Source organism: Apium graveolens, chromosome 3 (assembly GCF_009905375.1).
Source record: "Apium graveolens cultivar Ventura chromosome 3, ASM990537v1, whole genome shotgun sequence".
NCBI lineage: Eukaryota > Viridiplantae > Streptophyta > Magnoliopsida > Apiales > Apiaceae > Apium > Apium graveolens.
Genome location: NC_133649.1, coordinates 114,655,069 through 114,666,062, shown reverse-complemented (window position 1 = coordinate 114,666,062; position 10,994 = coordinate 114,655,069).

Genomic DNA, 10,994 nt, shown 5'->3' with positions numbered 1-10,994 from the left:
AAAAGCTAAAAAAACACATTTAAAAGGATGGTTTTACCTACTTTCTCTAACATTAGTTTTTAGAAAAAAACACTTTAAAAAAAACAGATTTCAAATTTTACCAAATAATTTTTTACCAATTTTTGGAAAAAGAATTTGAATAGATGCCAAACACATTCTTATCTATTTTTATGTTACGATTTTTTTGCAATATTCCAAAGAATGAAAAATACCTAGCAAGAAATCCACGGCCTTTAGCGCATATAACTTATAGCGTTATTATTAATTTTAAGAAAAACAAAGGAAACAAGAAATTCACAACTTTTAGCACATAGTATAACTTAATAGCATAATTATTTTCTAATTATTATAGGTTAAACAATGTTAAATATTTTAAAAAAATGTACACAAAGAAATTAACATGGTGACAGGTGTTATTTGGTCCGTTTGATTAATATATTCAACCACGGTTATAAAAATCGGCGATTTTGCCGATTACTCGGCCGATTAATCGCTATACGGCTGGCTGCCGATCAAATAACCTGAAAACGGTTGAGAAAACGTTTTTCTCAAAATCGGGTTAAAATCGGGTCAAAGCTGAAAAATCGGGTCAAATAACTTTATCTCTCTTTAGGCTTTGTCAATCTAATGATCATTTCTGGATATCTGAATTCATGAACTCTCTTTCTTTTCATAAATGTGTTTGTTTCTTATTGCGTCAAGATGAAAGAGAAAAGTTATAGAGGAAGAAGAAGAAGTGAAAGAGAAAGAAGATTTTGAGATTTGAGAGGGGGGTTAGGTGGGTGGTTGATTTGAATTCAGGAGATGGATATTATTTTTTAATTCTAAAGCAATAGAAATGGCTGAAACTCATATAAACAAACTCATATAACGAGTCTTATATAAGGATATTAAAGTTGTAAATTTTAAACTGGTCAAAGTAAATTGATATTAGATATGTGTTTTAATTAGATTTGTTAAGTTTATTTTAGTATAAAATGATTTTTTAATAATCAGCTATTCGAACCGTTAAAAAAATAAAAGACATATTACGTAGTAATTATCAACGGACTACCCAATTGATCAAAACGTCAATAGTTTGGTTATATTTTATATTAGTATAAACTATAGTATAGTATAGATTTGGTTTACAATTTTATTTTTTTTAGTTTTTTCTATATATTTCTTAAAAATATATCTATCTACCAACTATACGTGTATGAGTTATTTTAACATACATCTTAGATTCGTTTATGATACAATTTCAATTTTTTGATATTACATTTTTAGTTTTTGGTTAATTAATGAATACCTACTTTTGATCTCAGTATCAAGAAGTCTCAGATTACTGGAAGTCTCTTCCTCCCACATACATGCTGCCTACGCTTTTATTTGTATCCTCTTTCATGGCCAAGTGGGGTCGGAATTTTTTTCATAAATTTAGAGATAAAGTAAAGAAGTTAAAGATGTCACTCAATGTGTTGATGAACAGAAGTGATGAACAGGGGGTTAAAGAGTATTTTGCAGAAAAAAATAAATTAGATGACTTGCTTTATCATGAAGAATTATATTGGCGTCAAAGAGCAAAGGTTTTCTGACTTACAGAGGGTGATACTAATTCAAAGTATTTCCATGCTGCTGCATCGAGAAGAAAAAAGATTAATCATATATCTCAGCTTTGTAACAATAAGGGTGATATGGTGATAAATCATGAAGACATGTGTAGCATGACTGTCGAGCACCACATGGATATTTTTGCAGGTGATGGGTCTGGGATTCATGCAGAGAAAGGGAATGAATCTGGGATCATCACAAATGCTCAGAATGAGAAACTCATAACAAACTTAAAGTTTGAGAAGTTCACAATTGCGGTCAAGCAAATGCATCCAGATAAATTTGCAGACCCCGATGGCTTCAGTCCCGCTTTCTTTCGGCACTTCTGGGAGTTGTTAGGTCATGACATATTCAAATGCTGTAAAGATTGGCTCAACGAATACACATTCCCTGCAAATCTCAATGACACAACTTTAGTACTGATCCCTAAGAAGGATACCGTAGAGAAAATGACTGACCTCAGACCGATTGCTCTATGCAATATCCTGTACAAAATTATTGCTAAGGTTCTAGCAAATCGATTGAAGACAATTCTGCCTCATATCATTTCGGAAACTAGTCGGCTTTTGTTCCAGGCAGGAATATATCTAATAATGTATTAGTAGCCTTTGAAATTTTGCACTTCATGAAAAAGAAGAATAGAGGCTAGGAGGGGGAAGTCACTCAAAAATTAGATATCTCTAAAGCCTACGATAGAGTGAATTGGTCATATCTTAAGAAAAAAAATGTATGTTATGGGTTTCACGGAGAAGTGGATCAAGTGGATGTTGCTATGTGTCTCAACAGTGAGCTACATGATTTCTTTTAATGGAGTAGAATTGGTTCGGTTATTCCAAGTAGAGGATTGAGGCAAGGAGACATGTTGTCTCCAGTACCTTTTTCTCTTTTTTTTGTGAAGAAGGCCTATCTCATAAACTCTCGAAAGCTGTTGAGGAAGGTGTTATTCATGGTTGCCAGATCGCTGCCCAAGCTCTTAAGGTAGCTCATCTTCTCTATGCAAATGATAGTTTCCTATCTTTTAAAGCCGATGTCATTGAAACAGCTAGAGTCAAATCTTTACTGAATGAATATGGAAGCACTTCAGGTCAAACTGTAAACTACCAGAAATCAGGCATTTTTTTAGTGCTAATGTGAGGCGAGACATGAAAGAGATGTGTCATAAGTCCAATCATGTATGAGGATTTAGGAATAAATTTTATGTAATCTATTTTGATTTCATTGATATTAATAAAATACTTGTTTTGTTTTTATTGCGGGCTCTATCTATTTTAAGTGTTTATAACTTTAAACTGGAATAGTTCCTGGTCGTAGGATTACTAACTGGTAATTAATAATCCGCAAAGATCGGTACATACTATGCTTGTTTCATTATGAAGGCTGTCTGTTCTCATATACATTTGTGTGGTGACATTATAGCTAGTATGTAGGTGCTTATTATAGAATAAGTTCACTGAACATGACTCACACAGCTGAACAACTGATGGAGTTCACTCACGTGTCAGCAGTTGTTCACATAGTGATAGTTGTACAAGTATCCTTAGACTTGAGATCATCATAGTCATCTTGTGTACACTGAACTATACTTTGGTTTAGTTCTTAGTCTCCAGGGACAATTATAAGGGCTCTACTGGGTATAGGAATTTGTACACGAAGATAGTGTATGCTCAATAAAGGATCTACCCCTTCCAGTGAAGGAAGAGAATGTTCAATGTTGATCCACTTATGCTAGTTCAGGAATCTCTGGCCAGAGTGAATGAAATTAGAAAGGAGTTTCTAATTTACATTAATTAGAACTAAGCATAGTGAATGGGAAAGCATATGATTAAATAAGATAGGCTTGACACAAGTTCCATGCCTTATATTTAATCGTGACATTGCATGGTAGAAGGAATTGATTGTACGGAATCTATTCACTGAATGGGTTATTGGTATTCTAAGCAGTGAATTCGTATTATCCGGATAGTTGCCATATGCTGAGAAGTATCCCTCACGATGTAGAATAAATATGATTAATTAATTAATCATATTTAATGAATTAGAGAATTTATATAAATAATGATAAAATGGATTTATTATTATTTATTTCTACTACCGGCTTAATATTGAACCTACAGGGTCACACCATAAAAGAGAATGATTTAATGTGGAGGAATTAATTAATAATGGCTGATAATTATTTATTTATGTAATAAATAATTAATTGAAAAATTTAATAATTGATTAAATGAGATTTAATTGATTATAAATTAATTAAGAAAAAGTTCTTAATATTATTAATTAAGAATTTAATTTTTAGAAATTAAATCAAGTGAGAGAATTATTTCTAAAGTGTTTAGAAAAAGGATTAATAACTAAAAGGTGTTTTAATTATTAGTTAATTGATTAATAAGAATAAAGGGTTAATAATAATAATATTTTATGGAAAAATTTTCAGCTGAAATTTTTTGCCTATAAATATACTATTATAAACCATATTTTTGCTTTAACCTAAAAAGTTAAGAAAACCCTAATTCTCCCACCCCTTCCTCCTCCATCACATTGATCTCTTGGCGGATACCGGTGGAGTACTTCACACTTGAGGAGCAGCTGCTAGGGATCTCCGCTCGTCGTTCTTGGATCGCTTTTAAAGGTTAGAAATGATCCCTTATGATTTAATCACGATTTGTATGCCTTTATTTGGAATATATATCAAAAAATTATTTTACCATGCTTCCGTGATGTATAAATTCCTACAATGGTATCAGAGCTTAGGTTGTATGCATATAGATCTGTGATAAAAAATTCAGAATTTTATGATCTTGTATGAATTTATTATGATTTTTGCAAGTTATATCATGGATTAATTATGATTGATTAGAAATTGTTTCTCAAAATTGTTTTGACTGTAGATCTGGGTTCTACAAGTGTTGTAGATCGTCTAGATATTTTTTTCATAATTTTCTGATGGGTGGATTAATTATTATGATTTTTTGAAGTTGTTTTAATTAAATTCGTAATTAAAAATATATATATATATATAATCTGTTAGTATATATATATATATATATGTTTAGTTTCTTGCTGCTGGTAATCATAAAGAATGAATCTGCTGACTGATGTTGATGGTGGGAGGCACGCTGTTCGATGTAAGTCAGGCGGCGGCGGTTGTATCAATAAAATAAAAAAAAGGGAATACAGGAGTCGGCTGCTGCAGGGCACGCGGGATAGGGGTGTCGCGCATTCACGGAATGCGTTACACCTTTTAATGGCTTAAAAGGGTTGTAACGCATTACCGGAATGCGTTACAGGGCTTGTAACGCGTTCCCGTAATGAGTTACAGCCCATCTGTTATTTTTTAAATTTGATTTTTGGAGTTTCGTAACTCCGTTTTGGGCGTGCAATATATCGTTGGATTCGTTTTTCCGAGACGGATCTAATGGAGTGGTCAAATATTTTTTATATAAAAGTTTTGAACTGTTTATATTCCCGAAAGTGTTTTAAAGCTGTTTTTAACTATTTTAATTACTTTTAAATGCCTCATGTGATACTTAGAGATGTATAATGCTTAGACTAATATGCTACATGATTTAACATGCCTACATTTACGTTTATTCATGCTTATATATGTGATATATGCTTAACTTATCATGCGATGATAGATTTAGGTGAACTTAATTAACAGAAGGCGTATGTTAGACAATCTAGTATAGTGAAATTGTTTCATGACCTTATGTTGGTTCCCAATGTGTTTATAGAAGGGGGGTTGAATACAAACAGTACCGAATAATCGAATTAAATGCGGAATAAAAAATGTGAAACAAAATTCAAGTTAAATAAAAATATTATTAAACTTGAAAGGTGTTACAACAACTGTATCGATTATAAGGAATTAATCTCAAATTAATTATCACAAATCTAGAATAAATTCGACATGAATTTTTTTTCTATTTTTGTAATAAAAAGATTCAAATATTAAACGCAATTTGAGATTAAGTTCTAGGGATTTTGATCCGCTAGATTGTTACACAAGAACAAGATAAAGATTTCTAGTTGATTGGATTTAACTTTACAATCTAGAAATTGATCTTGAAGTTGCAGATGAGATGAAATATTTGTGTCTGCTTCTTTTTCTTTGTTCTCGAGTTCTGTGTTCTTGATTGAATGAATGATTGTGTTCTGCTTCTGCTTCTTTTTAATCAAACAATAGAATAGAATGAACTGCAATGACAATCGGTGAGACAATCCAATTGTACTAGCAAGATAATCTGTTGAACTGGAGAGACTTTCGGTATGACAATTATTTGTACTAGCAAGACAATTCTCTTCCAGTGTAACTTTCGGTAGGACAATTATTTGTACTAGCATGACTTTCGATATGACTATTGATTGTCATACCGATTGTCATACTAGTACAATCAGTTTGACTTGCTGAATTTAAATGAATTTTAATCCAATTTAAATTCTGAAAATTCCTAAAATTAATTGAGAATTAATTAATCAATTAATTCAATTAATAAATAAATTATTCTTCGCAGATATAATTTATTTTCTTAATTAAATTAGATGACTTAATTAATTAATAGAGAATTAATTCTAATCTTCAACAACACCCATTCTTCTACAAAATCTTCTGAAAATCACTGAGATATATGAATCAATTCCACCACTTCAATGTTGACACTCGATGTACTGTCTGGATCATGAGTGACTAACTTCTGTGACGTTTCTTCATGTCTTGACTTTGATACTCTGATTTTCTTTAGATTAAATCCTTGTAATTATCTGATACTCTGACGAGATCTCTATCACTTGATTAAATCCACAATCTTGATTTATATCACTGAGGCATGATCAATTTCTTGAACTTCTTCCAGTGAATTAATTCCTCAAGTCTGTAGATGAACCTTGTCTCTGAATCCTTTGACAGATATTACTCTGTGAGATCTCTTTTGACGGTAGATCCACTATTTACTTATTACATTCTTATTTGAGTTGAGTTGAATCCTCGAATATACAAATAGGCTATGATATATGACTTACAATCTCCCCCTATTTGTTTGTTAGACAATAACACACAAATACCTAGAGGATAACTCAACTAATAAATAAGAAAAAGATATATAAAAAGAAATGCAAAGTAAATAGCAGAAAAGTTCTGGACTAGATTTAACATTTTCCAGATTCCAAGTAGATGTTCCTCTAGACTGAACATATCTTCAAGTAGTTCCATCTTCATTTGTACAACTAAATTTCTTGTTGAGAAGCCCATATCTCTCTTACTTCTCCCCCTATGAGAATCAACTGATTAAAGAAGATCACCTTCGTTTACCACCTCTCCCGTACAATAGGATCCGCAGATAAAAGCCAATGGTACTCCCCTTTTGAAAACAGCTTCTTCCCTTACTAGAAAATCACCTTGTGTTTACCACCTCTCCCGTACAATAGGATCCGCAGTTACAAACAACAATGGTGTGGTGTAGTGTACATGTTGGATCTTTTTCTTCCTCCCTGCTATTTCTCCCCCTTAGTTGAGGAATCCTCCAAACTATTACTTAAGCTTTTATCTCCCCTTAAGGAAGGAATGTATGTCGTCGTCTGAAGGAGTTCTCATATTTCACTTGGTTGAAAAAGAAATAACAAGAAGTTTCTCTTTCTTCCTCACTGTGAGTGTGTGATTCTATTTTAGTGTACCTCACATGTGTTTCACTCTTCTCTCCACTCGTGTTTACACTCATTCTCACAAGTGTATCACTCCTCTCATAGCTCCATATTCCAGCTGTACCTGCAAGGAAAATCACCTTAGCCATCCTTAAGGAGGTCACAGGTGGTGCAATGGGAGTTCACAAATCCCCATCCTTGTTAAACTCGTCAGATGAATCTGAGTCATAATCTACAAGTTGCTAGTTTCCCTTTTAGGGTTCCAGATTTGAATTCTGGGAAGGTAAACAATGATCCAACGAATTTAGCATAAAGATCAAAGTTCCCTTCTAATGTCTGCGAAGACATTTCCTTGTGACTCATCAGGTAATATCTGAATCATTGTCAACAAGTTGCCGATCTGTACCTATGTCAGATCCACTATCCGCAGATGCATCCAGGGGATTTAAGCCTGGGGAGGTAGAAACTGACCACTGACATATGGCTTTTGGATCAATATCCTCTCCTAACACCTGTAAAGGCAATTGGTCCATTAACGAACCTTAAACAATCGAATCTGACCTTAAAATGGTCGAAACTCTTGTTTCCGTCAACTCATCTTTTGTGTGTGTAACCTTTTCTTGTGCATTAAGAATTGTTTATATTTGAGGTGGTGACACTACATAGGATACCTTGGCCGACAGGCAAATTTCAATAGACGCACCCTGTTGAGAGAATGAATCTAGTAACTGATTTTGTGCCTTTTCAACCATTACATCTTTTTGAGAAGATGTATGGGGGTTAGCAGTTGTCTCGGTTTAAATACTACTCATCTATGTAGGAGACAGAGCTACTGGGTTGACTACAGAACCTTCCTTATGTGGTGCACTAAGGCACTATCTCCCTCACGCTCATTCATATTACATTTAGTGGTAAGAGAGTGTTGGCTGGTTCTGTTTTTGTGTTTGTCTTTACAGTCTGGGATAGACGTTGTGGGTTTTCAACCTCATGACTTTCAATGAAAGAAAGTCATTGGAGACTGAACCTGTAACACAGAACATATGGTAATAGAGAGAAAATGATTTACAATAGTGATTTCAAAAGATTTTACATGAAATAAGAAATCACTAATGTAGAAAGAAGTTTGATTTTGTTTTTCAATATGAATGAGTTTTTGATAAAACATTGATCACTTAGGGTAAAGTCTAAGTAATTCTCATTCATATCAAAAGCTTACAAATATCTGCAACATAATGTTAACAACATATCATTGACCGATACTTGTCAAGTACTTTAGATACTAATTGTTATGTTGCATAAACAAAAGATCACTGCACATATTAAACAATATGATTGTGCCTAAAGATAAGAGAGTTAAAAATATGACGACTCTACTAGTTCATATTAAACAATAACTTCAGTTAGAGTGCCATACCATGTTCTTGACGATTGATTGAGTAGTACACTAGTTCATACCAACCTCAAGTGAGATTGTGAAGAAGAGATTGCATAGTCCAATAGACCTGCAGCTGCAAAGTCCATGAACTGTGGTGTATTGACTTCCTCTTTTGACTCACCAACCAGGAGTACACTTGTACACATCTTACTAGAGTCCAATTCCAAGTGTAATGTGCAACAGGTGCTTGATATGTCGTAATATTCTCAAGTCTCGTCACTGGTGCTATATGTTAGATGATGCTTCCTGATAATAACCCAGCACACTATACAAAATTTTCAATGATAACATTCCCAGCTTGCAAACAGCCATATCCCTCAGATAAACCTTTACTGTTATCTCCAAAGGTAACCAGGGGGCCAGCTTTCTCAATCCACATTTGATAGCAGGGCTCTATCTCCGGTCATATGTCTTGATGATCCACTGTCAAGAATCCACACTACCGGGTAAACCTGTTTAATGCCCTGCACTACAAATGGATTAGACCTTCTTCGGAACCCAAACTTGGTTGGGCCCGGCATACTTGTAGAACTGTCCTTTGTCAGGCAAAACAACATTTTTAATTTTAATTGCCTCAACTTTCTCAATGACTGAACATTTGACCTTGTAAACAGCCTTAACAAATTTCTGATTAAGCTTAGGCACAAATATCTCCTTTCTAGCCTTAGAAGGACTAGCAGTCTTAGACCTATCATGCTTCTTGTTATTCACATGCTGACGAGGAGTAGACTTATCATTAGAAACATGCTTACCATTAAAATAAGCATACATCATATTAAAAGCACAAGACATACAATTAGAAAAACCACATGCTTTATGAGAGTGATTAATAGTAGGCAATTTATGCATGGCAGACATGGCATTTTTGTTATCCAACTCATGTGTGTCTGAGTTAGTCTCAGTTGCTTTCACAACTTTGACTGGAACTTTCGACACACTTGACTTGGAAATAACCTTCTCATTAGCAAGATCTTCAGCACGTATTTCTTCCTGAATAACAGAAGAGGTCTCATCAAATGGTTCAGCAATTGATGGTTTATAGAGGGGTTCATCAACACCCTTAAGCACATGTGGTACTTCCCTCCCTTTAGCACAGACACGAGGAGGGGAGTTTATGCCTAATTCTCCAATAGCAACATTGTAATCATAACCTATTCCAGATGTTTGATTAACAGATTGCTTACTGTAGAACTCTTTAGCCTTCGAACAAGAATTAAAGTAGGCTCTAACCTTAGTCTCAAGACCGGTGATCTTGTCTTTGAGAATAGTTTCGAGTTTTCTATAACAGTCAACTCTATTCTCTAGAAAAGATACTTGTTCCTCTAATTTGTCTTGATTAATGTGCACAAGTCTTAATTCATTGACCTCTTTCTCAAGGTCTGTGATCTGTAAACTTAACAGTTCATTATCACGACGTGCACAATCTAAGTTACCTCTTAGATGATAAACCATTTCAGCATCAGAAAGTTTTACCTCTATTCTTGACGATGAAGCTTTTCCATCAATAGCCATAAGAGCAAGATTTCCTTCATCTTCATCTTCACTGTCAGTATCATCCCAGCTTCTTCCCTTTGCCAGATAAGCCCTTTCAGAGTTCTTTCTTACTTGCTTTGGCTTCCTACATTCTGTGGCAAAGTGTCCCAACTCATTGCAGTTATAGCATCTAATGGTGCTCCGATCAACCATCCCTGTTTTGTATCCACCACTGCTGGTGTTAGAGGATGAAGATCCACTTTTCTGGAATTTGTTGTAGTTGGACTTGTACTTAAGCTTGGGATTCCTCTTGAATCTGACATGGGAGAATCTCTTGACAATTTGGGCCATTGACTCGTCTTCCAATTGCTCCAGCTCTTCCAAGGAATAAAAATCATCACTTGATTGATTTATAGTAGGAGGATCATATTCTGCTACTAACATATTTTCCTCAGCCTTGGAACACTGTACCATTCTCTCCAATAGTTGAGATTGCTGTTGTTGTTGACCTTCAGCTACAAGAGTAGTAGATGTGCTAACCATTATATCCTTCCCGTAGACTTCCTTCTGTTGAATCTGCTCCAACTCATAGGTTTTTAACACTCCATAGAGCCTGTCCAAAGAAATCTCACTCAGATCTCTAGCTTCTCTAATGGCAGTGATTCTATGTTCAAGATGAGTTGGCAGTGTTAAAAGGAACTTTTTGTTGACCTCCCTGATTGAATAATATTTCCCATTTATGTTCAGGTTGTTGATCAACGCATTGTACCTCTCAAACACTTCAGTAATTCCTTCTCCTGGATTTGATTTAAAATATTCATACTCAGAGGTTAGGATCTCCAACTTGTTCTCCCTA